Source organism: Sardina pilchardus, chromosome 23, assembly GCF_963854185.1.
Source record: "Sardina pilchardus chromosome 23, fSarPil1.1, whole genome shotgun sequence".
Lineage (NCBI taxonomy): Eukaryota > Metazoa > Chordata > Actinopteri > Clupeiformes > Clupeidae > Sardina > Sardina pilchardus.
Window position 1 is genome coordinate 16,630,153 of NC_085016.1, and position 17,231 is coordinate 16,647,383.

Below are 17,231 nucleotides of genomic sequence, written 5' to 3' on the forward strand. Positions count from 1 at the left end.
TCCCCAAAGTCCATTCAGTGCTGCATAAATGGAGATGCCGGGGATTGAACCCGGGGCCTCATACATGCAAAGCATGCGCTCTACCACTGAGCTACATCCCCTTCAGTGGTTGTCAAATGATTACACTTCCCAGCCTAGACGTTGTGCCGTGCAAGAGGCCTCTTTTCCTAATTGTGGAAGTCCATGGAGGAGCCAACAAAATGCCAGCCCGGTCCTCTGACGGCACTCCTCTCCACTCCACAGGCGGTTTGATTTGTGAAATTCTGCGCAAACCCTGACCCACGGCTTGCGACGGTACCCTGACCTCCTTTAGGGCCGCATAAGAGGAGATGCCGGGGATTGAACCCGGGACCTCATACATGCGAAGCATGCGTTCTACCACTGAGCTACATCCCCCTCAGACACTGTCATAAAGATGCCGCTTCGTGAACAAAATTTTCTTTCACTCTAACTCGTCAGGCCTTTGTTCCACAAGCAGTTTCATTTCTCCTGGAAAGTCAAATTCCCGGCTATTGTGGGCAGCTGCTCTGCACTTGGTGTTGTGCTTTACTGCTGCAGCAATAGGAAGCCAAGTTCGCTACTTGCTCTGTTTTGCAACATGCACCGCAATCCACAAATGTTGGTAGCGGGCAGAGCACGAGCTTCTTTTCACAGGCACCTTTTCGTGTCGGCTGTGAACCTTGCAAACTAGCTACTCTTTCTCGAGGCTTGCGGCGGTCCCCAAAGTCCATTCAGTGCTGCATAAATGGAGATGCCGGGGATTGAACCCGGGGCCTCATACATGCAAAGCATGCGCTCTACCACTGAGCTACATCCCCTTCAGTGGTTGTCAAATGATTACACTTCCCAGCCTAGACGTTGTGCCGTGCAAGAGGCCTCTTTTCCTAATTGTGGAAGTCCATGGAGGAGCCAACAAAATGCCAGCCCGGTCCTCTGACGGCGCTCCTCTCCACTCCACAGGCGGTTTGATTTGTGAAATTCTGCGCAAACCCTGACCCACGGCTTGCGACGGTACCCTGACCTCCTTTAGGGCCGCATAAGTGGAGATGCCGGGGATTGAACCCGGGACCTCATACATGCGAAGCATGCGTTCTACCACTGAGCTACATCCCCCTCAGACACTGTCATAAAGATGCCGCTTCGTGAACAAAATTTTCTTTCACTCTAACTCGTCAGGCCTTTGTTCCACAAGCAGTTTCATTTCTCCTGGAAAGTCAAATTCCCGGCTATTGTGGGCAGCTGCTCTGCACTTGGTGTTGTGCTTTACTGCTGCAGCAATAGGAAGCCAAGTTCGCTACTTGCTCTGTTTTGCAACATGCACCGCAATCCACAAATGTTGGTAGCGGGCAGAGCACGAGCTTCTTTTCACAGGCACCTTTTCGTGTCGGCTGTGAACCTTGCAAACTAGCTACTCTTTCTCGAGGCTTGCGGCGGTCCCCAAAGTCCATTCAGTGCTGCATAAATGGAGATGCCGGGGATTGAACCCGGGGACTCATACATGCAAAGCATGCGCTCTACCACTGAGCTACATCCCCTTCAGTGGTTGTCAAAAGATTACACTTCCCAGCCTAGACGTTGTGCCGTGCAAGAGGCCTCTATTCCTATTTGTGGAAGTCCACGGAGGAGCCAACAAAATACTAGCCCGGTCCTCTGACGGCGCTCCTCTCCACTCCACAGGCGGTTTGATTTGTGAAATTCTGCGCAAACCTTGAACCACGGCTTGCGGCCATCCCCAAAGTGCTGCAAAAGTGGAGATGCCGGGGATTGAACCCGGGGCCTCATACATGCAAAGCATGCGCTCTACCACTGAGCTACATCCCCTTCAGAAGTTGTCAAAAGATTACACTTCCCAGCCTAGACGTTGTGCCGTGCAAGAGGCTTATAATGCTCATTGTCGAAGTGCACGTTTGAGCCAACAAAGTAACAGCCGGGTCCTCTGACGGTGCTCCTCTCCGCTCCACAGGCTGTTTGATTTATGAAATTCTGCGCAAACTCTGAGCCACGGCTTGCGGTTGTACCCAGACCTCCTTTGGGGACATATAAGTGGAGATGCCGGGGATTGAACCCGGGACCTCATACATGCGAAGCATGCGCTCTACCACTGAGCTACATCCCCTTCAGTATTCATCAAAAGATTATACTTCCTAGTACATACGTTGTGCCGTGCAAGAGGCCTACATTCCTAATCGTGGAAGTCCACGGAGGAGCCGAGAAAATACTAGCCAGGTCTTCTCCACTCCACAGGCGGTTTGATTTGTGAATTTCTGCGCAAACCCTGAACCACGGCTTGCGGTGGTCCCCAAAGTCCCTTCAGTGCTGCATAAATGGAGATGCCGGGGATTGAACCCGGGGCCTCATACATGCAAAGCATGCGCTCTACCACTGAGCTACATCCCCTTCAGTGATTGTCGAAAGATTACACTTCCCAGCCTAGACGTTGTGCCGTGCAAGAGGCCTCTTTTCCTAATTGTGGAAGTCCATGGAGGAGCCAACAAAATGCCAGCCCGGTCCTCTGACGGCACTCCTCTCCACTCCACAGGCGGTTTGATTTGTGAAATTCTGCGCAAACCCTGACCCAAGGCTTGCGACGGTACCCTGACCTCCTTTAGGGCCGCATAAGTGGAGATGCCGGGGATTGAACCCGGGACCTCATACATGCGAAGCATGCGCTCTACCACTGAGCTACATCCCCCTCAGACACTGTCATAAAGATGCCACTTCGTGAACAAAATTTTCTTTCACTAGCCGTTTACTGACTGCACAGATAGCCGGCGATGCACGGGCTTTTAGCCGGCTAGTCCCGATTGTACTCACTGATAGCCGGCTAATCGCCGAGGTGATTTACGCTGCCAATTGTCCTCCCCTGAGGGTACACATATTCCCGGGGCGACTGCAGTGAGCACGCGAGGCGGCTATGCGGCGGCTAGCTGAGACATGGGCGGAGCTGTCAACAACGAGAGTTGTGCACACACTGCTGAAAGACTTAAAATCAGCAAACAGCTGACTGACTGTATGCTGAGCACAGCTGTCAGATCATCATCATACTGTTCACATATTAACACTGGTCCTTGTGGTCCATCTAGCACACTGTTCTTTCAAATGTCAATTAAATCGCCAAACATCTCAGCATTTATTTATTAATGGCTAACATATTGGGAAAACATAGCCTATATCCTGCTTTATCTACAGCCAGGATAAATTAGCTAGACCTTGGCTAGCTTGCTCAAATAACCATTGACAACGTATTTCGTTAAAGCATGTAGGCTTGGCCTATATCATACCCACCCTAAGGTTTAAGAAACATAACAACGTTGTCCAATTTTAGTTTAATGCATTTTTCTGAATTGGAGAGGTCTCCTTATGAGGGTAGGCTCTGCATTTTAAATGGCTAATCGCTAGTCGCGATTAGCATCGTTGGTTTAAACTTTGCAGAGCTGGATTGTAACTGCTGTTAGGAAGACAGTTTGGAACCTGGCAGACGTGAGGCAGTGAAAGGTATAATGCACAGTCCAAGCGGAATGAGTGGAGAGTTGATATTGTGACGAGGCAAGAATTACTCTGTTAGGAAATGTTTATTACCAGATGAATATGAGGAATGACATTACATGGAAGTGGCCTGTTTAAGATCCCCGTGGCTATATCCCACAACATGGGTGGCATCCCGTAACATAAACCCCTTATCCCACAACACATCAGCTGACTAGTCTAGTACACCTATATAATGCGTATACCGTCAACTATCTTATGACAACAGGCTGCTTAACCATCTTAGCCGTAGGCTACATTTCCCCCCCTTGCATGAACGTAGCACAAGCATATCCGAGCCGCGCTACAATATTGTGTCACATCGAGCTAGCACGTCTAGCTAGCCACAAACAACAGTGCATACCAGACTGTATAGAACAGGTGCATACTGCATAGGCTACTAATGACACTTTTTTACGGTCAGTGAATAGCACCGAGTGAAAATCAATGTTTGCTTTATATCTAGTGACAGTGGTGATGTCGTCAGTTTGGATAAGTAGAGTAAACTTAGTCAGAAGATCTAGAAATATCAAACGGAGGAGCAGAGAACTTGACAGAGAGCTGCACCGCTGTTTTGAGAATGACAGTAGTGTCACGAGACTTCGACGCCTATGTTGTTGTACGTCACTGTTCAAATTCACACCCAGTTCTTACATGTTTACGCCTACACCGAGGCGGCTTTGGAATATCGCGCCTCTTGTCCTCACTGACCTAGCCGGGGAATGGCCGGTTAAACCTAGCCGCGGATGAGGCGGCGTTCAGTCAGTTAACGGCTACTCTAACTCGTCAGGCCTTTGTTCCACAAGCAGTTTCATTTCTCCTGGAAAGTCAAATTCCCGGCTATTGTGGGCAGCTGCTCTGCACTTGGTGTTGTGCTTTACTGCTGCAGCAATAGGAAGCCAAGTTCGCTACTTGCTCTGTTTTGCAACATGCACCGCAATCCACAAATGTTGGTAGCGGGCAGAGCACGAGCTTCTTTTCACAGGCACCTTTTCGTGTCGGCTGTGAACCTTGCAAACTAGCTACTCTTTCTCGAGGCTTGCGGCGGTCCCCAAAGTCCATTCAGTGCTGCATAAATGGAGATGCCGGGGATTGAACCCGGGGCCTCATACATGCAAAGCATGCGCTCTACCACTGAGCTACATCCCCCTCAGACACTGTCATAAAGATGCCACTTCGTGAACAAAATTTTCTTTCACTCTAACTCGTCAGGCCTTTGTTCCACAAGCAGTTTCATTTCTCCTGGAAAGTCAAATTCCCGGCTATTGTGGGCAGCTGCTCTGCACTTGGTGTTGTGCTTTACTGCTGCAGCAATAGGAAGCCAAGTTCGCTACTTGCTCTGTTTTGCAACATGCACCGCAATCCACAAATGTTGGTAGCGGGCAGAGCACGAGCTTCTTTTCACAGGCACCTTTTCGTGACGGCTGTGAACCTTGCAAACTAGCTACTCTTTCTCGAGGCTTGCGGCGGTCCCCAAAGTCCATTCAGTGCTGCATAAATGGAGATGCCGGGGATTGAACCCGGGGCCTCATACATGCAAAGCATGCGCTCTACCACTGAGCTACATCCCCTTCAGTGATTGTCGAAAGATTACACTTCCCAGCCTAGACGTTGTGCCGTGCAAGAGGCCTCTTTTCCTAATTGTGGAAGTCCATGGAGGAGCCAACAAAATGCCAGCCCGGTCCTCTGACGGCACTGCTCTCCACTCCACAGGCGGTTTGATTTGTGAAATTCTGCGCAAACCTTGAACCACGGCTTGCGGCCATCCCCAAAGTGCTGCAAAAGTGGAGATGGCGGGGATTGAACCCGGGGCCTCATACATGCAAAGCATGCGCTCTACCACTGAGCTACATCCCCTTCAAAAGTTGTCAAAAGATTACACTTCCCAGCCTAGACGTTGTGCCGTGCAAGAGGCTTATAATGCTAATTGTCGAAGTGCACGTTTGAGCCAACAAAGTAACAGCCGGGTCCTCTGACGGTGCTCCTCTCCGCTCCACAGGCTGTTTGATTTATGAAATTCTGCGCAAACCCTGAGCCACGGCTTGCGGTTGTACCCAGACCTCCTTTGGGGACATATAAGTGGAGATGCCGGGGATTGAACCCGGGACCTCATACATGCGAAGCATGCGCTCTACCACTGAGCTACATCCCCTTCAGTATTCATCAAAAGATTATACTTCCTAGTACATACGTTGTGCCGTGCAAGAGGCCTACATTCCTAATCGTGGAAGTCCACGGAGGAGCCGAGAAAATACTAGCCAGGTCTTCTCCACTCCACAGGCGGTTTGATTTGTGAATTTCTGCGCAAACCCTGAACCACGGCTTGCGGTGGTCCCCAAAGTCCCTTCAGTGCTGCATAAATGGAGATGCCGGGGATTGAACCCGGGGCCTCATACATGCAAAGCATGCGCTCTACCACTGAGCTACATCCCCTTCAGTGATTGTCGAAAGATTACACTTCCCAGCCTAGACGTTGTGCCGTGCAAGAGGCCTCTTTTCCTAATTGTGGAAGTCCATGGAGGAGCCAACAAAATGCCAGCCCGGTCCTCTGACGGCACTCCTCTCCACTCCACAGGCGGTTTGATTTGTGAAATTCTGCGCAAACCCTGACCCACGGCTTGCGACGGTACCCTGACCTCCTTTAGGGCGGCATAAGCGGAGATGCCGGGGATTGAACCCGGGACCTCATACATGCGAAGCATGCGCTCTACCACTGAGCTACATCCCCCTCAGACACTGTCATAAAGATGCCGCTTCGTGAACAAAATTTTCTTTCACTCTAACTCGTCAGGCCTTTGTTCCACAAGCAGTTTCATTTCTCCTGGAAAGTCAAATTCCCGGCTATTGTGGGCAGCTGCTCTGCACTTGGTGTTGTGCTTTACTGCTGCAGCAATAGGAAGCCAAGTTCGCTACTTGCTCTGTTTTGCAACATGCACCGCAATCCACAAATGTTGGTAGCGGGCAGAGCACGAGCTTCTTTTCACAGGCACCTTTTCGTGTCGGCTGTGAACCTTGCAAACTAGCTACTCTTTCTCGAGGCTTGCGGCGGTCCCCAAAGTCCATTCAGTGCTGCATAAATGGAAATGTCGGGGATTGAACCCGGGGCCTCATACATGCAAAGCATGCGCTCTACCACTGAGCTACATCCCCTTCAGTGGTTGTCAAAAGATTACACTTCCCAGCCTAGACGTTGTGCCGTGCAAGAGGCCTCTATTCCTATTTGTGGAAGTCCACGGAGGAGCCAACAAAATACTAGCCCGGTCCTCTGACGGCGCTCCTCTCCACTCCACAGGCGGTTTGATTTGTGAAATTCTGCGCAAACCTTGAACCACGGCTTGCGGCCATCCCCAAAGTGCTGCAAAAGTGGAGATGCCGGGGATTGAACCCGGGGCCTCATACATGCAAAGCATGCGCTCTACCACTGAGCTACATCCCCTTCAGAAGTTGTCAAAAGATTACACTTCCCAGCCTAGACGTTGTGCCGTGCAAGAGGCTTATAATGCTAATTGTCGAAGTGCACGTTTGAGCCAACAAAGTAACAGCCGGGTCCTCTGACGGTGCTCCTCTCCGCTCCACAGGCTGTTTGATTTATGAAATTCTGCGCAAACCCTGAGCCACGGCTTGCGGTTGTACCCAGACCTCCTTTGGAGACATATAAGTGGAGATGCCGGGGATTGAACCCGGGACCTCATACATGCGAAGCATGCGCTCTACCACTGAGCTACATCCCCTTCAGTATTCATCAAAAGATTATACTTCCTAGTACAGACGTTGTGCCGTGCAAGAGGCCTACATTCCTAATCGTGGAAGTCCACGGAGGAGCCGAGAAAATACTAGCCAGGTCTTCTCCACTCCACAGGCGGTTTGATTTGTGAATTTCTGCGCAAACCCTGAACCACGGCTTGCGGTGGTCCCCAAAGTCCCTTCAGTGCTGCATAAATGGAGATGCCGGGGATTGAACCCGGGGCCTCATACATGCAAAGCATGCGCTCTACCACTGAGCTACATCCCCTTCAGTGATTGTCGAAAGATTACACTTCCCAGCCTAGACGTTGTGCCGTGCAAGAGGCCTCTTTTCCTAATTGTGGAAGTCCATGGAGGAGCCAACAAAATGCCAGCCCGGTCCTCTGACGGCACTCCTCTCCACTCCACAGGCGGTTTGATTTGTGAAATTCTGCGCAAACCCTGACCCACGGCTTGCGACGGTACCCTGACCTCCTTTAGGGCGGCATAAGCGGAGATGCCGGGGATTGAACCCGGGACCTCATACATGCGAAGCATGCGCTCTACCACTGAGCTACATCCCCCTCAGACACTGTCATAAAGATGCCGCTTCGTGAACAAAATTTTCTTTCACTCTAACTCGTCAGGCCTTTGTTCCACAAGCAGTTTCATTTCTCCTGGAAAGTCAAATTCCCGGCTATTGTGGGCAGCTGCTCTGCACTTGGTGTTGTGCTTTACTGCTGCAGCAATAGGAAGCCAAGTTCGCTACTTGCTCTGTTTTGCAACATGCACCGCAATCCACAAATGTTGGTAGCGGGCAGAGCACGAGCTTCTTTTCACAGGCACCTTTTCGTGTCGGCTGTGAACCTTGCAAACTAGCTACTCTTTCTCGAGGCTTGCGGCGGTCCCCAAAGTCCATTCAGTGCTGCATAAATGGAAATGTCGGGGATTGAACCCGGGGCCTCATACATGCAAAGCATGCGCTCTACCACTGAGCTACATCCCCTTCAGTGGTTGTCAAAAGATTACACTTCCCAGCCTAGACGTTGTGCCGTGCAAGAGGCCTCTATTCCTATTTGTGGAAGTCCACGGAGGAGCCAACAAAATACTAGCCCGGTCCTCTGACGGCGCTCCTCTCCACTCCACAGGCGGTTTGATTTGTGAAATTCTGCGCAAACCTTGAACCACGGCTTGCGGCCATCCCCAAAGTGCTGCAAAAGTGGAGATGCCGGGGATTGAACCCGGGGCCTCATACATGCAAAGCATGCGCTCTACCACTGAGCTACATCCCCTTCAGAAGTTGTCAAAAGATTACACTTCCCAGCCTAGACGTTGTGCCGTGCAAGAGGCTTATAATGCTAATTGTCGAAGTGCACGTTTGAGCCAACAAAGTAACAGCCGGGTCCTCTGACGGTGCTCCTCTCCGCTCCACAGGCTGTTTGATTTATGAAATTCTGCGCAAACCCTGAGCCACGGCTTGCGGTTGTACCCAGACCTCCTTTGGAGACATATAAGTGGAGATGCCGGGGATTGAACCCGGGACCTCATACATGCGAAGCATGCGCTCTACCACTGAGCTACATCCCCTTCAGTATTCATCAAAAGATTATACTTCCTAGTACAGACGTTGTGCCGTGCAAGAGGCCTACATTCCTAATCGTGGAAGTCCACGGAGGAGCCGAGAAAATACTAGCCAGGTCTTCTCCACTCCACAGGCGGTTTGATTTGTGAATTTCTGCGCAAACCCTGAACCACGGCTTGCGGTGGTCCCCAAAGTCCCTTCAGTGCTGCATAAATGGAGATGCCGGGGATTGAACCCGGGGCCTCATACATGCAAAGCATGCGCTCTACCACTGAGCTACATCCCCTTCAGTGATTGTCGAAAGATTACACTTCCCAGCCTAGACGTTGTGCCGTGCAAGAGGCCTCTTTTCCTAATTGTGGAAGTCCATGGAGGAGCCAACAAAATGCCAGCCCGGTCCTCTGACGGCACTCCTCTCCACTCCACAGGCGGTTTGATTTGTGAAATTCTGCGCAAACCCTGACCCACGGCTTGCGACGGTACCCTGACCTCCTTTAGGGCCGCATAAGTGTAGATGCCGGGGATTGAACCCGGGACCTCATACATGCGAAGCATGCGCTCTACCACTGAGCTACATCCCCCTCAGACACTGTCATAAAGATGCCACTTCGTGAACAAAATTTTCTTTCACTCAAACTCGTCAGGCCTTTGTTCCACAAGCAGTTTCATTTCTCCTGGAAAGTCAAATTCCCGGCTATTGTGGGCAGCTGCTCTGCACTTGGTGTTGTGCTTTACTGCTGCAGCAATAGGAAGCCAAGTTCGCTACTTGCTCTGTTTTGCAACAAGCACCGCAATCCACAAATGTTGGTAGCGGGCAGAGCACGAGCTTCTTTTCACAGGCACCTTTTCGTGTCGGCTGTGAACCTTGCAAACTAGCTACTCTTTCTCGAGGCTTGCGGCGGTCCCCAAAGTCCATTCAGGGCTGCATAAATGGAGATGCCGGGGATTGAACCCGGGGCCTCATACATGCAAAGCATGCGCTCTACCACTGAGCTACATCCCCTTCAGTGGTTGTCAAATGATTACACTTCCCAGCCTAGACGTTGTGCCGTGCAAGAGGCCTCTATTCCTATTTGTGGAAGTCCACGGAGGAGCCAACAAAATACTAGCCCGGTCCTCTGACGGCGCTCCTCTCCACTCCACAGGCGGTTTGATTTGTGAAATTCTGCGCAAACCTTGAACCACGGCTTGCGGCCATCCCCAAAGTGCTGCAAAAGTGGAGATGCCGGGGATTGAACCCGGGGCCTCATACATGCAAAGCATGCGCTCTACCACTGAGCTACATCCCCTTCAGAAGTTGTCAAAAGATTACACTTCCCAGCCTAGACGTTGTGCCGTGCAAGAGGCTTATAATGCTAATTGTCGAAGTGCACGTTTGAGCCAACAAAGTAACAGCCGGGTCCTCTGACGGTGCTCCTCTCCGCTCCACAGGCTGTTTGATTTATGAAATTCTGCGCAAACCCTGAGCCACGGCTTGCGGTTGTACCCAGACCTCCTTTGGGGACATATAAGTGGAGATGCCGGGGATTGAACCCGGGACCTCATACATGCAAAGCATGCGCTCTACCACTGAGCTACATCCCCTTCAGTATTCATCAAAAGATTATACTTCCTAGTACAGACGTTGTGCCGTGCAAGAGGCCTACATTCCTAATCGTGGAAGTCCACGGAGGAGCCGAGAAAATACTAGCCAGGTCTTCTCCACTCCACAGGCGGTTTGATTTGTGAATTTCTGCGCAAACCCTGAACCACGGCTTGCGGTGGTCCCCAAAGTCCCTTCAGTGCTGCATAAATGGAGATGCCGGGGATTGAACCCGGGGCCTCATACATGCAAAGCATGCGCTCTACCACTGAGCTACATCCCCTTCAGTGATTGTCGAAAGATTACACTTCCCAGCCTAGACGTTGTGCCGTGCAAGAGGCCTCTTTTCCTAATTGTGGAAGTCCATGGAGGAGCCAACAAAATGCCAGCCCGGTCCTCTGACGGCACTCCTCTCCACTCCACAGGCGGTTTGATTTGTGAAATTCTGCGCAAACCCTGACCCACGGCTTGCGACGGTACTCTGACCTCCTTTAGGGCCGCATAAGTGGAGATGCCGGGGATTGAACCCGGGACCTCATACATGCGAAGCATGCGCTCTACCACTGAGCTACATCCCCCTCAGACACTGTCATAAAGATGCCACTTCGTGAACAAAATTTTCTTTCACTCTAACTCGTCAGGCCTTTGTTCCACAAGCAGTTTCATTTCTCCTGGAAAGTCAAATTCCCGGCTATTGTGGGCAGCTGCTCTGCACTTGGTGTTGTGCTTTACTGCTGCAGCAATAGGAAGCCAAGTTCGCTACTTGCTCTGTTTTGCAACATGCACCGCAATCCACAAATGTTGGTAGCGGGCAGAGCACGAGCTTCTTTTCACAGGCACCTTTTCGTGTCGGCTGTGAACCTTGCAAACTAGCTACTCTTTCTCGAGGCTTGCGGCGGTCCCCAAAGTCCATTCAGTGCTGCATAAATGGAAATGTCGGGGATTGAACCCGGGGCCTCATACATGCAAAGCATGCGCTCTACCACTGAGCTACATCCCCTTCAGTGGTTGTCAAAAGATTACACTTCCCAGCCTAGACGTTGTGCCGTGCAAGAGGCCTCTATTCCTATTTGTGGAAGTCCACGGAGGAGCCAACAAAATACTAGCCCGGTCCTCTGACGGCGCTCCTCTCCACTCCACAGGCGGTTTGATTTGTGAAATTCTGCGCAAACCTTGAACCACGGCTTGCGGCCATCCCCAAAGTGCTGCAAAAGTGGAGATGCCGGGGATTGAACCCGGGGCCTCATACATGCAAAGCATGCGCTCTACCACTGAGCTACATCCCCTTCAGAAGTTGTCAAAAGATTACACTTCCCAGCCTAGACGTTGTGCCGTGCAAGAGGCTTATAATGCTAATTGTCGAAGTGCACGTTTGAGCCAACAAAGTAACAGCCGGGTCCTCTGACGGTGCTCCTCTCCGCTCCACAGGCTGTTTGATTTATGAAATTCTGCGCAAACCCTGAGCCACGGCTTGCGGTTGTACCCAGACCTCCTTTGGGGACATATAAGTGGAGATGCCGGGGATTGAACCCGGGACCTCATACATGCGAAGCATGCGCTCTACCACTGAGCTACATCCCCTTCAGAAGTTGTCAAAAGATTACACTTCCCAGCCTAGACGTTGTGCCGTGCAAGAGGCTTATAATGCTAATTGTCGAAGTGCACGTTTGAGCCAACAAAGTAACAGCCGGGTCCTCTGACGGTGCTCCTCTCCGCTCCACAGGCTGTTTGATTTATGAAATTCTGCGCAAACCCTGAGCCACGGCTTGCGGTTGTACCCAGACCTCCTTTGGGGACATATAAGTGGAGATGCCGGGGATTGAACCCGGGACCTCATACATGCGAAGCATGCGCTCTACCACTGAGCTACATCCCCGTCAGTATTCATCAAAAGATTATACTTCCTAGTACAGACGTTGTGCCGTGCAAGAGGCCTACATTCCTAATCGTGGAAGTCCACGGAGGAGCCGAGAAAATACTAGCCAGGTCTTCTCCACTCCACAGGCGGTTTGATTTGTGAATTTCTGCGCAAACCCTGAACCACGGCTTGCGGTGGTCCCCAAAGTCCCTTCAGTGCTGCATAAATGGAGATGCCGGGGATTGAACCCGGGGCCTCATACATGCAAAGCATGCGCTCTACCACTGAGCTACATCCCCTTCAGTGATTGTCGAAAGTTTACACTTCCAAGCCTAGACGTTGTGCCGTGCAAGAGGCCTCTTTTCCTAATTGTGGAAGTCCATGGAGGAGCCAACAAAATGCCAGCCCGGTCCTCTGACGGCACTCCTCTCCACTCCACAGGCGGTTTGATTTGTGAAATTCTGCGCAAACCCTGACCCACGGCTTGCGACGGTACTCTGACCTCCTTTAGGGCCGCATAAGTGGAGATGCCGGGGATTGAACCCGGGACCTCATACATGCGAAGCATGCGCTCTACCACTGAGCTACATCCCCCTCAGACACTGTCATAAAGATGCCACTTCGTGAACAAAATTTTCTTTCACTCTAACTCGTCAGGCCTTTGTTCCACAAGCAGTTTCATTTCTCCTGGAAAGTCAAATTCCCGGCTATTGTGGGCAGCTGCTCTGCACTTGGTGTTGTGCTTTACTGCTGCAGCAATAGGAAGCCAAGTTCGCTACTTGCTCTGTTTTGCAACATGCACCGCAATCCACAAATGTTGGTAGCGGGCAGAGCACAAGCTTCTTTTCACAGGCACCTTTTCGTGTCGGCTGTGAACCTTGCAAACTAGCTACTCTTTCTCGAGAATTGCGGCGGTCCCCAAAGTCCATTCAGGGCTGCATAAATGGAGATGCCGGGGATTGAACCCGGGGCCTCATACATGCAAAGCATGCGCTCTACCACTGAGCTACATCCCCTTCAGTGGTTGTCAAATGATTACACTTCCCAGCCTAGACGTTGTGCCGTGCAAGAGGCCTCTATTCCTATTTGTGGAAGTCCACGGAGGAGCCAACAAAATACTAGCCCGGTCCTCTGACGGCGCTCCTCTCCACTCCACAGGCGGTTTGATTTGTGAAATTCTGCGCAAACCTTGAACCACGGCTTGCGGCCATCCCCAAAGTGCTGCAAAAGTGGAGATGCCGGGGATTGAACCCGGGGCCTCATACATGCAAAGCATGCGCTCTACCACTGAGCTACATCCCCTTCAGAAGTTGTCAAAAGATTACACTTCCCAGCCTAGACGTTGTGCCGTGCAAGAGGCTTATAATGCTAATTGTCGAAGTGCACGTTTGAGCCAACAAAGTAACAGCCGGGTCCTCTGACGGTGCTCCTCTCCGCTCCACAGGCTGTTTGATTTATGAAATTCTGCGCAAACCCTGAGCCACGGCTTGCGGTTGTACCCAGACCTCCTTTGGGGACATATAAGTGGAGATGCCGGGGATTGAACCAGGGACCTCATACATGCGAAGCATGCGCTCTACCACTGAGCTACATCCCCTTCAGTATTCATCAAAAGATTATACTTCCTAGTACAGACGTTGTGCCGTGCAAGAGGCCTACATTCCTAATCGTGGAAGTCCACGGAGGAGCCGAGAAAATACTAGCCAGGTCTTTTCCACTCCACAGGCGGTTTGATTTGTGAATTTCTGCGCAAACCCTGAACCACGGCTTGCGGTGGTCCCCAAAGTCTCTTCAGTGCTGCATAAATGGAGATGCCGGGGATTGAACCCGGGGCCTCATACATGCAAAGCATGCGCTCTACCACTGAGCTACATCCCCTTCAGTGATTGTCGAAAGATTACACTTCCCAGCCTAGACGTTGTGCCGTGCAAGAGGCCTCTTTTCCTAATTGTGGAAGTCCATGGAGGAGCCAACAAAATGCCAGCCCGGTCCTCTGACGGCACTCCTCTCCACTCCACAGGCGGTTTGATTTGTGAAATTCTGCGCAAACCCTGACCCACGGCTTGCGACGGTACCCTGACCTCCTTTAGGGCGGCATAAGTGGAGATGCCGGGGATTGAACCCGGGACCTCATACATGCGAAGCATGCGCTCTACCACTGAGCTACATCCCCCTCAGACACTGTCATAAAGATGCCGCTTCGTGAACAAAATTTTCTTTCACTCTAACTCGTCAGGCCTTTGTTCCACAAGCAGTTTCATTTCTCCTGGAAAGTCAAATTCCCGGCTATTGTGGGCAGCTGCTCTGCACTTGGTGTTGTGCTTTACTGCTGCAGCAATAGGAAGCCAAGTTCGCTACTTGCTCTGTTTTGCAACATGCACCGCAATCCACAAATGTTGGTAGCGGGCAGAGCACGAGCTTCTTTTCACAGGCACCTTTTCGTGTCGGCTGTGAACCTTGCAAACTAGCTACTCTTTCTCGAGGCTTAGGGCGGTCCCCAAAGTCCATTCAGTGCTGCATAAATGGAAATGCCGGGGATTGAACCCGGGGCCTCATACATGCAAAGCATGCGCTCTACCACTGAGCTACATCCCCTTCAGTGGTTGTCAAAAGATTACACTTCCCAGCCTAGACGTTGTGCCGTGCAAGAGGCCTTTATTCCTATTTGTGGAAGTCCACGGAGGAGCCAACAAAATACTAGCCCGGTCCTCTGACGGCGCTCCTCTCCACTCCACAGGCGGTTTGATTTGTGAAATTCTGCGCAAACCTTGAACCACGGCTTGCGGCCATCCCCAAAGTGCTGCAAAAGTGGAGATGCCGGGGATTGAACCCGGGACCTCATACATGCAAAGCATGCGCTCTACCACTGAGCTACATCCCCTTCAGAAGTTGTCAAAAGATTACACTTCCCAGCCTAGACGTTGTGCCGTGCAAGAGGCTTATAATGCTAATTGTCGAAGTGCACGTTTGAGCCAACAAAGTAACAGCCGGGTCCTCTGACGGTGCTCCTCTCCGCTCCACTGGCTGTTTGATTTATGAAATTCTGCGCAAACCCTGAGCCACGGCTTGCGGTTGTACCCAGACCTCCTTTGGGGACATATAAGTGGAGATGCCGGGGATTGAACCCGGGACCTCATACATGCGAAGCATGCTCTCTACCACTGAGCTACATCCCCTTCAGTATTCATCAAAAGATTATACTTCCTAGTACAGACGTTGTGCCGTGCAAGAGGCCTACATTCCTAATCGTGGAAGTCCACGGAGGAGCCGAGAAAATACTAGCCAGGTCTTCTCCACTCCACAGGCGGTTTGATTTGTGAATTTCTGCGCAAACCCTGAACCACGGCTTGCGGTGGTCCCCAAAGTCCCTTCAGTGCTGCATAAATGGAGATGCCGGGGATTGAACCCGGGGCCTCATACATGCAAAGCATGCGCTCTACCACTGAGCTACATCCCCTTCAGTGATTGTCGAAAGATTACACTTCCCAGCCTAGACGTTGTGCCGTGCAAGAGGCCTCTTTTCCTAATTGTGGAAGTCCATGGAGGAGCCAACAAAATGCCAGCCCGGTCCTCTGACGGCACTCCTCTCCACTCCACAGGCGGTTTGATTTGTGAAATTCTGCGCAAACCCTGACCCACGGCTTGCGACGGTACCCTGACCTCCTTTCGGGCCGCATAAGTGGAGATGCCGGGGATTGAACCCGGGACCTCATACATGCGAAGCATGCGCTCTACCACTGAGCTACATCCCCCTCAGACACTGTCATAAAGATGCCGCTTCGTGAACAAAATTTTCTTTCACTCTAACTCGTCAGGCCTTTGTTCCGCAAGCAGTTTCATTTCTCCTGGAAAGTCAAATTCCCGGCTATTGTGGGCAGCTGCTCTGCACTTGGTGTTGTGCTTTACTGCTGCAGCAATAGGAAGCCAAGTTCGCTACTTGCTCTGTTTTGCAACATGCACCGCAATCCACAAATGTTGGTAGCGGGCAGAGCACGAGCTTCTTTTCACAGGCACCTTTTCGTGTCGGCTGTGAACCTTGCAAACTAGCTACTCTTTCTCGAGGCTTGCGGCGGTCCCCAAAGTCCATTCAGTGCTGCATAAATGGAGATGCCGGGGATTGAACCCGGGGCCTCATACATGCAAAGCATGCGCTCTACCACTGAGCTACATCCCCTTCAGTGGTTGTCAAATGATTACACTTCCCAGCCTAGACGTTGTGCCGTGCAAGAGGCCTCTTTTCCTAATTGTGGAAGTCCATGGAGGAGCCAACAAAATGCCAGCCCGGTCCTCTGACGGCACTCCTCTCCACTCCACAGGCGGTTTGATTTGTGAAATTCTGCGCAAACCCTGACCCACGGCTTGCGACGGTACCCTGACCTCCTTTAGGGCCGCATAAGTGGAGATGCCGGGGATTGAACCCGGGACCTCATACATGCGAAGCATGCGTTCTACCACTGAGCTACATCCCCCTCAGACACTGTCATAAAGATGCCGCTTCGTGAACAAAATTTTCTTTCACTCTAACTCGTCAGGCCTTTGTTCCACAAGCAGTTTCATTTCTCCTGGAAAGTCAAATTCCCGGCTATTGTGGGCAGCTGCTCTGCACTTGGTGTTGTGCTTTACTGCTGCAGCAATAGGAAGCCAAGTTCGCTACTTGCTCTGTTTTGCAACATGCACCGCAATCCACAAATGTTGGTAGCGGGCAGAGCACGAGCTTCTTTTCACAGGCACCTTTTCGTGTCGGCTGTGAACCTTGCAAACTAGCTACTCTTTCTCGAGGCTTGCGGCGGTCCCCAAAGTCCATTCAGTGCTGCATAAATGGAGATGCCGGGGATTGAACCCGGGGCCTCATACATGCAAAGCATGCGCTCTACCACTGAGCTACATCCCCTTCAGTGGTTGTCAAATGATTACACTTCCCAGCCTAGACGTTGTGCCGTGCAAGAGGCCTCTTTTCCTAA

General features: G+C 51.4%; 49 non-coding genes across 49 annotated transcripts; all 49 read right to left on the reverse strand.

Annotated features, from left to right (window-relative positions):
* Positions 1-29: 29 nt before the first annotated feature.
* Positions 30-101, reverse strand: trnaa-ugc (transfer RNA alanine (anticodon UGC)). Its single transcript has one exon. It is a non-coding gene; the product is annotated as a tRNA-Ala (tRNA).
* A 223-nt stretch (positions 102-324) lies between these two features.
* trnaa-cgc (transfer RNA alanine (anticodon CGC)) lies at positions 325-396 on the reverse strand. The gene has a single exon. It is a non-coding gene; the product is annotated as a tRNA-Ala (tRNA).
* Positions 397-746: 350 nt separating this feature from the next.
* trnaa-ugc (transfer RNA alanine (anticodon UGC)) lies at positions 747-818 on the reverse strand. The gene has a single exon. It is a non-coding gene; the product is annotated as a tRNA-Ala (tRNA).
* Positions 819-1,041: 223 nt separating this feature from the next.
* Positions 1,042-1,113, reverse strand: trnaa-cgc (transfer RNA alanine (anticodon CGC)). Its single transcript has one exon. It is a non-coding gene; the product is annotated as a tRNA-Ala (tRNA).
* Positions 1,114-1,463: 350 nt separating this feature from the next.
* On the reverse strand, positions 1,464-1,535 carry trnaa-ugc (transfer RNA alanine (anticodon UGC)). The gene has a single exon. It is a non-coding gene; the product is annotated as a tRNA-Ala (tRNA).
* A 214-nt stretch (positions 1,536-1,749) lies between these two features.
* trnaa-ugc (transfer RNA alanine (anticodon UGC)) lies at positions 1,750-1,821 on the reverse strand. The gene has a single exon. It is a non-coding gene; the product is annotated as a tRNA-Ala (tRNA).
* A 223-nt stretch (positions 1,822-2,044) lies between these two features.
* On the reverse strand, positions 2,045-2,116 carry trnaa-cgc (transfer RNA alanine (anticodon CGC)). The gene has a single exon. It is a non-coding gene; the product is annotated as a tRNA-Ala (tRNA).
* Positions 2,117-2,325: 209 nt separating this feature from the next.
* Positions 2,326-2,397, reverse strand: trnaa-ugc (transfer RNA alanine (anticodon UGC)). The gene has a single exon. It is a non-coding gene; the product is annotated as a tRNA-Ala (tRNA).
* A 223-nt stretch (positions 2,398-2,620) lies between these two features.
* On the reverse strand, positions 2,621-2,692 carry trnaa-cgc (transfer RNA alanine (anticodon CGC)). The gene has a single exon. It is a non-coding gene; the product is annotated as a tRNA-Ala (tRNA).
* Positions 2,693-4,602: 1,910 nt separating this feature from the next.
* Positions 4,603-4,674, reverse strand: trnaa-ugc (transfer RNA alanine (anticodon UGC)). Its single transcript has one exon. It is a non-coding gene; the product is annotated as a tRNA-Ala (tRNA).
* A 350-nt stretch (positions 4,675-5,024) lies between these two features.
* On the reverse strand, positions 5,025-5,096 carry trnaa-ugc (transfer RNA alanine (anticodon UGC)). Its single transcript has one exon. It is a non-coding gene; the product is annotated as a tRNA-Ala (tRNA).
* A 214-nt stretch (positions 5,097-5,310) lies between these two features.
* trnaa-ugc (transfer RNA alanine (anticodon UGC)) lies at positions 5,311-5,382 on the reverse strand. Its single transcript has one exon. It is a non-coding gene; the product is annotated as a tRNA-Ala (tRNA).
* Positions 5,383-5,605: 223 nt separating this feature from the next.
* trnaa-cgc (transfer RNA alanine (anticodon CGC)) lies at positions 5,606-5,677 on the reverse strand. Its single transcript has one exon. It is a non-coding gene; the product is annotated as a tRNA-Ala (tRNA).
* Positions 5,678-5,886: 209 nt separating this feature from the next.
* On the reverse strand, positions 5,887-5,958 carry trnaa-ugc (transfer RNA alanine (anticodon UGC)). The gene has a single exon. It is a non-coding gene; the product is annotated as a tRNA-Ala (tRNA).
* A 223-nt stretch (positions 5,959-6,181) lies between these two features.
* Positions 6,182-6,253, reverse strand: trnaa-cgc (transfer RNA alanine (anticodon CGC)). The gene has a single exon. It is a non-coding gene; the product is annotated as a tRNA-Ala (tRNA).
* Positions 6,254-6,603: 350 nt separating this feature from the next.
* Positions 6,604-6,675, reverse strand: trnaa-ugc (transfer RNA alanine (anticodon UGC)). The gene has a single exon. It is a non-coding gene; the product is annotated as a tRNA-Ala (tRNA).
* A 214-nt stretch (positions 6,676-6,889) lies between these two features.
* Positions 6,890-6,961, reverse strand: trnaa-ugc (transfer RNA alanine (anticodon UGC)). The gene has a single exon. It is a non-coding gene; the product is annotated as a tRNA-Ala (tRNA).
* A 223-nt stretch (positions 6,962-7,184) lies between these two features.
* Positions 7,185-7,256, reverse strand: trnaa-cgc (transfer RNA alanine (anticodon CGC)). The gene has a single exon. It is a non-coding gene; the product is annotated as a tRNA-Ala (tRNA).
* A 209-nt stretch (positions 7,257-7,465) lies between these two features.
* trnaa-ugc (transfer RNA alanine (anticodon UGC)) lies at positions 7,466-7,537 on the reverse strand. Its single transcript has one exon. It is a non-coding gene; the product is annotated as a tRNA-Ala (tRNA).
* A 223-nt stretch (positions 7,538-7,760) lies between these two features.
* Positions 7,761-7,832, reverse strand: trnaa-cgc (transfer RNA alanine (anticodon CGC)). Its single transcript has one exon. It is a non-coding gene; the product is annotated as a tRNA-Ala (tRNA).
* A 350-nt stretch (positions 7,833-8,182) lies between these two features.
* Positions 8,183-8,254, reverse strand: trnaa-ugc (transfer RNA alanine (anticodon UGC)). Its single transcript has one exon. It is a non-coding gene; the product is annotated as a tRNA-Ala (tRNA).
* A 214-nt stretch (positions 8,255-8,468) lies between these two features.
* trnaa-ugc (transfer RNA alanine (anticodon UGC)) lies at positions 8,469-8,540 on the reverse strand. The gene has a single exon. It is a non-coding gene; the product is annotated as a tRNA-Ala (tRNA).
* Positions 8,541-8,763: 223 nt separating this feature from the next.
* On the reverse strand, positions 8,764-8,835 carry trnaa-cgc (transfer RNA alanine (anticodon CGC)). The gene has a single exon. It is a non-coding gene; the product is annotated as a tRNA-Ala (tRNA).
* Positions 8,836-9,044: 209 nt separating this feature from the next.
* Positions 9,045-9,116, reverse strand: trnaa-ugc (transfer RNA alanine (anticodon UGC)). The gene has a single exon. It is a non-coding gene; the product is annotated as a tRNA-Ala (tRNA).
* Positions 9,117-9,339: 223 nt separating this feature from the next.
* Positions 9,340-9,411, reverse strand: trnaa-cgc (transfer RNA alanine (anticodon CGC)). The gene has a single exon. It is a non-coding gene; the product is annotated as a tRNA-Ala (tRNA).
* A 350-nt stretch (positions 9,412-9,761) lies between these two features.
* On the reverse strand, positions 9,762-9,833 carry trnaa-ugc (transfer RNA alanine (anticodon UGC)). The gene has a single exon. It is a non-coding gene; the product is annotated as a tRNA-Ala (tRNA).
* Positions 9,834-10,047: 214 nt separating this feature from the next.
* On the reverse strand, positions 10,048-10,119 carry trnaa-ugc (transfer RNA alanine (anticodon UGC)). The gene has a single exon. It is a non-coding gene; the product is annotated as a tRNA-Ala (tRNA).
* A 223-nt stretch (positions 10,120-10,342) lies between these two features.
* Positions 10,343-10,414, reverse strand: trnaa-ugc (transfer RNA alanine (anticodon UGC)). The gene has a single exon. It is a non-coding gene; the product is annotated as a tRNA-Ala (tRNA).
* A 209-nt stretch (positions 10,415-10,623) lies between these two features.
* Positions 10,624-10,695, reverse strand: trnaa-ugc (transfer RNA alanine (anticodon UGC)). The gene has a single exon. It is a non-coding gene; the product is annotated as a tRNA-Ala (tRNA).
* Positions 10,696-10,918: 223 nt separating this feature from the next.
* trnaa-cgc (transfer RNA alanine (anticodon CGC)) lies at positions 10,919-10,990 on the reverse strand. Its single transcript has one exon. It is a non-coding gene; the product is annotated as a tRNA-Ala (tRNA).
* Positions 10,991-11,340: 350 nt separating this feature from the next.
* On the reverse strand, positions 11,341-11,412 carry trnaa-ugc (transfer RNA alanine (anticodon UGC)). The gene has a single exon. It is a non-coding gene; the product is annotated as a tRNA-Ala (tRNA).
* A 214-nt stretch (positions 11,413-11,626) lies between these two features.
* trnaa-ugc (transfer RNA alanine (anticodon UGC)) lies at positions 11,627-11,698 on the reverse strand. Its single transcript has one exon. It is a non-coding gene; the product is annotated as a tRNA-Ala (tRNA).
* Positions 11,699-11,921: 223 nt separating this feature from the next.
* Positions 11,922-11,993, reverse strand: trnaa-cgc (transfer RNA alanine (anticodon CGC)). Its single transcript has one exon. It is a non-coding gene; the product is annotated as a tRNA-Ala (tRNA).
* A 223-nt stretch (positions 11,994-12,216) lies between these two features.
* trnaa-cgc (transfer RNA alanine (anticodon CGC)) lies at positions 12,217-12,288 on the reverse strand. Its single transcript has one exon. It is a non-coding gene; the product is annotated as a tRNA-Ala (tRNA).
* A 209-nt stretch (positions 12,289-12,497) lies between these two features.
* Positions 12,498-12,569, reverse strand: trnaa-ugc (transfer RNA alanine (anticodon UGC)). The gene has a single exon. It is a non-coding gene; the product is annotated as a tRNA-Ala (tRNA).
* Positions 12,570-12,792: 223 nt separating this feature from the next.
* trnaa-cgc (transfer RNA alanine (anticodon CGC)) lies at positions 12,793-12,864 on the reverse strand. Its single transcript has one exon. It is a non-coding gene; the product is annotated as a tRNA-Ala (tRNA).
* Positions 12,865-13,214: 350 nt separating this feature from the next.
* Positions 13,215-13,286, reverse strand: trnaa-ugc (transfer RNA alanine (anticodon UGC)). Its single transcript has one exon. It is a non-coding gene; the product is annotated as a tRNA-Ala (tRNA).
* A 214-nt stretch (positions 13,287-13,500) lies between these two features.
* trnaa-ugc (transfer RNA alanine (anticodon UGC)) lies at positions 13,501-13,572 on the reverse strand. Its single transcript has one exon. It is a non-coding gene; the product is annotated as a tRNA-Ala (tRNA).
* Positions 13,573-13,795: 223 nt separating this feature from the next.
* trnaa-cgc (transfer RNA alanine (anticodon CGC)) lies at positions 13,796-13,867 on the reverse strand. Its single transcript has one exon. It is a non-coding gene; the product is annotated as a tRNA-Ala (tRNA).
* A 209-nt stretch (positions 13,868-14,076) lies between these two features.
* trnaa-ugc (transfer RNA alanine (anticodon UGC)) lies at positions 14,077-14,148 on the reverse strand. The gene has a single exon. It is a non-coding gene; the product is annotated as a tRNA-Ala (tRNA).
* A 223-nt stretch (positions 14,149-14,371) lies between these two features.
* On the reverse strand, positions 14,372-14,443 carry trnaa-cgc (transfer RNA alanine (anticodon CGC)). The gene has a single exon. It is a non-coding gene; the product is annotated as a tRNA-Ala (tRNA).
* Positions 14,444-14,793: 350 nt separating this feature from the next.
* On the reverse strand, positions 14,794-14,865 carry trnaa-ugc (transfer RNA alanine (anticodon UGC)). Its single transcript has one exon. It is a non-coding gene; the product is annotated as a tRNA-Ala (tRNA).
* A 214-nt stretch (positions 14,866-15,079) lies between these two features.
* Positions 15,080-15,151, reverse strand: trnaa-ugc (transfer RNA alanine (anticodon UGC)). Its single transcript has one exon. It is a non-coding gene; the product is annotated as a tRNA-Ala (tRNA).
* Positions 15,152-15,374: 223 nt separating this feature from the next.
* On the reverse strand, positions 15,375-15,446 carry trnaa-cgc (transfer RNA alanine (anticodon CGC)). Its single transcript has one exon. It is a non-coding gene; the product is annotated as a tRNA-Ala (tRNA).
* A 209-nt stretch (positions 15,447-15,655) lies between these two features.
* On the reverse strand, positions 15,656-15,727 carry trnaa-ugc (transfer RNA alanine (anticodon UGC)). Its single transcript has one exon. It is a non-coding gene; the product is annotated as a tRNA-Ala (tRNA).
* Positions 15,728-15,950: 223 nt separating this feature from the next.
* On the reverse strand, positions 15,951-16,022 carry trnaa-cgc (transfer RNA alanine (anticodon CGC)). The gene has a single exon. It is a non-coding gene; the product is annotated as a tRNA-Ala (tRNA).
* A 350-nt stretch (positions 16,023-16,372) lies between these two features.
* Positions 16,373-16,444, reverse strand: trnaa-ugc (transfer RNA alanine (anticodon UGC)). The gene has a single exon. It is a non-coding gene; the product is annotated as a tRNA-Ala (tRNA).
* A 223-nt stretch (positions 16,445-16,667) lies between these two features.
* Positions 16,668-16,739, reverse strand: trnaa-cgc (transfer RNA alanine (anticodon CGC)). Its single transcript has one exon. It is a non-coding gene; the product is annotated as a tRNA-Ala (tRNA).
* A 350-nt stretch (positions 16,740-17,089) lies between these two features.
* trnaa-ugc (transfer RNA alanine (anticodon UGC)) lies at positions 17,090-17,161 on the reverse strand. Its single transcript has one exon. It is a non-coding gene; the product is annotated as a tRNA-Ala (tRNA).
* Between the last annotated feature and the right edge of the window lie 70 nt (positions 17,162-17,231).